The sequence below is a fragment of the Rhinolophus ferrumequinum genome, unplaced genomic scaffold (genome assembly GCF_004115265.2).
Source record: "Rhinolophus ferrumequinum isolate MPI-CBG mRhiFer1 unplaced genomic scaffold, mRhiFer1_v1.p scaffold_58_arrow_ctg1_1, whole genome shotgun sequence".
Taxonomy (NCBI): Eukaryota; Metazoa; Chordata; class Mammalia; order Chiroptera; family Rhinolophidae; genus Rhinolophus; species Rhinolophus ferrumequinum.
Window position 1 is genome coordinate 404,915 of NW_022680423.1, and position 2,780 is coordinate 407,694.

Genomic DNA, 2,780 nt, shown 5'->3' on the forward strand with positions numbered 1-2,780 from the left:
GGACTTTGGGACAGGTGCATTTGGAGGGCAATTTGAAGGTAGCTACCAAATATGACCATTACAGTTTTCCCTTTTTACCATTTCTCTATAGTGTGCCTTGAAAAAGCAAATCACAGTAAACAATTCAATTATCCATCAGTAGCTAAATGGCTAATAATCTGAGGTAGGCGGCAATTACACATTCGATGTCAGTGTCAGGGAAGACCTTAGAGGTGATCTAGCAAGGCCGTCTCAGTGGATGAGGGAACTGGGGACTTATATTGGGGGTGACCCACCCAGGTCACATAGGGCTGGGACTAGGCCGGCATCCACATTCCTCACACGCATCACATGCATTGTTCACCTCAAGCTTTGCTTCTTGGGAGTGGTCCTTGCCCTACTTTTTGCCAGACTTCTGGGCAGCCCCACCTACCACTTCACAGGTCCTGTGAACACCCTGGGCAGAGGTGCCCCAATTGTGGGGCTCCACAGTTCTTCCACCTAAAAAGTCCTTGGCTAACAACACTGCAGGGAAAGGAGCCTGAGGAAAATCCATGGACACTATAGTCAGGCCCAGTCCAGGTCGGGGTGATCCTGTCAGGGGATGCATGGCACCACTTTTATTTCCTCTGGCTTGAAGAGGCACTGGTGAGGTCTGAACTCTTGGTCTCCCCCTCAAGAGACTTACTTACCTTGGCAAAGGGGACCAATCAGGAGCCCGTTCCCTTTAACACTAGTCCCAGGGGAGCTTTGAGCACCTCCCTCACTCCCTCCCTCCAAATACTCAGTGATTGCTACTACAGGACTGGCCCAAGCCTGCACTCCACACCACACATTGCTCCTCGTCCACCCTCCCTTCCTTCCAGTAATTGCACTGTGCTCTCTGAAGTTCCAGCTGGCCAATCTGATAAACCCATTTGGGTTAGTAAGTGTGTATAGAATAAGAAGGAAGGGGGTTGGATCCCAGCTCTGCTCTAACTCGCTATCTGACCTTGGGCGAGTCACAATTTTATAGATGAGCCCCATCTATAAAATGTCACAGAATCATTACAAGGAACCAATGGAGCCAATTTATATGAAGGCACTTTGTAAACCCTAACGTGCCAGAGAAATGAGGACTTACTGTAGGTAGATTACCTCTCCCAGGTGTCTTCACATATCCACAAAGGACTTTGGAGGAAAGTAAAGCCTTATCTCAGTGTTTCTCAAATAGTTGACCACCTACATTTATTTAAAAAGTTCCTGAGGGATTCTGATGCATGATGAACTGCTGAAACTTTTTGGCAGAAAAGTGACTGTAATGGTGGAAATGAGGCACTGTGCCGGCATGGGGTTGGAGGTCAGGAGCGTTGTTTGGAAGGATGGCAGGTGTGGACTTTGCCTGTGTGTAGGGTCAACCCCAAGTCTCAAGGGATCTTAATTTTCATCCCCATCCCCTAAGACCAAGAAGGGGCCACAGCCTGGGTGGTGCTCAGTGACAGTGTCCAGAAGTCCCCTTCCTGCAGGGAACAGGTAGGCTTGGAGGTGCTAGTCACTCCCAAGAAGGTGGGAAAAACACTCCAAGTCTTGAAAACATTGCTTTTTAAAAAAGCATTATTTTTGGCTATTTGGGAGTAGGGAAGGTATATGATTTGGGGACCCCACCCGCAATAATAAAGGCAAACACATGGGCTGGGAGGTAGCTTCTCCAAGTAATCACCTCCCCCACCCAGAGAAGGTGGGGCTTCGGACTGATGCCCCATATTCGGCAGGAGGGGAAGGAGGGAAAGGCCTGAGGAGAAATACCTTCCTTTCCTGCCCCAGCACGACTGAAACTGATCCTTGTAAACAGGCTCAGAAAGAGGCATGCCCACCTGAGAAGGATGTCTGCCCACTGACCCCTAACTTGACCATGGCCAGGCAGGCCTGGCTCCCACCACGACCCTGTTGCCTGCACAGGTTCAAGGGGCAGCAGCAGCCAGCTCTGGGAGTCCTGGAGAACAAAGTAAGGGAGACTGCCCCGCAAGCCCCTTTACTTCTCTAAGGCCTTTGAGGAAGGATCTGACTCTCCCAGTCCTCTCTTTCCTAAGGAATTGGGTCCCTTGTGGGACTCCTGACACTTTCCAAGTCCCTGAAATACATAGTTCCCTCCACCTTGCCAAATTCTCATCCTTCAGCCTTAACCAATGTTCTGTCTCATCCAGAAAACTTTCTGCAATAAATTCAGCTTGTGTACCCGTCTTTCTCCAGCGTCTGGCCCAGCACTTCATATTGCAGCCTCTTTATACTGGAAGATGCTTTTGAAGTGAAGAGGGCTTCAAGATGTCTGTTTTAGTTGTGTCAGGTTTATAGAAAATGTCTTCTCTTTTCACTAATAGTAACGATATAGTAATAGCTAACACAGTGGACACTCACCATGCGCTGGGTACTTGACATGTATGAATTCACTTAAGTCTCACAATTTAGCTCATTTTATAGCTGAGAGAGCTGAAGCACAGAGCGATAAAGTAACTTGACCCAAGATTGCCAGCAAATTTAAGAAGTAAGGCCTGGATTTGAACCCTGGAAATCTGGTTCCAGAGTTTTCACCTTATTGCTTGACTTAATATATCTCTTGCTATCTACTACTGTCTGGCTTGCTCATCTATGTATGTCTCCTTTTCTTAAGTGCAGACATTTTGTCTTATTCTTCCCTAGTAATATCCTCCCCACCCACAACCTCTCCCCACCACATAGTGGCTGAGCAGCACACAGTAGGTGCTTTAGAAGTTTTCCTAAGAATGGTCACCAATAGAGTACAGAACACTTCTCCTAACACCAGG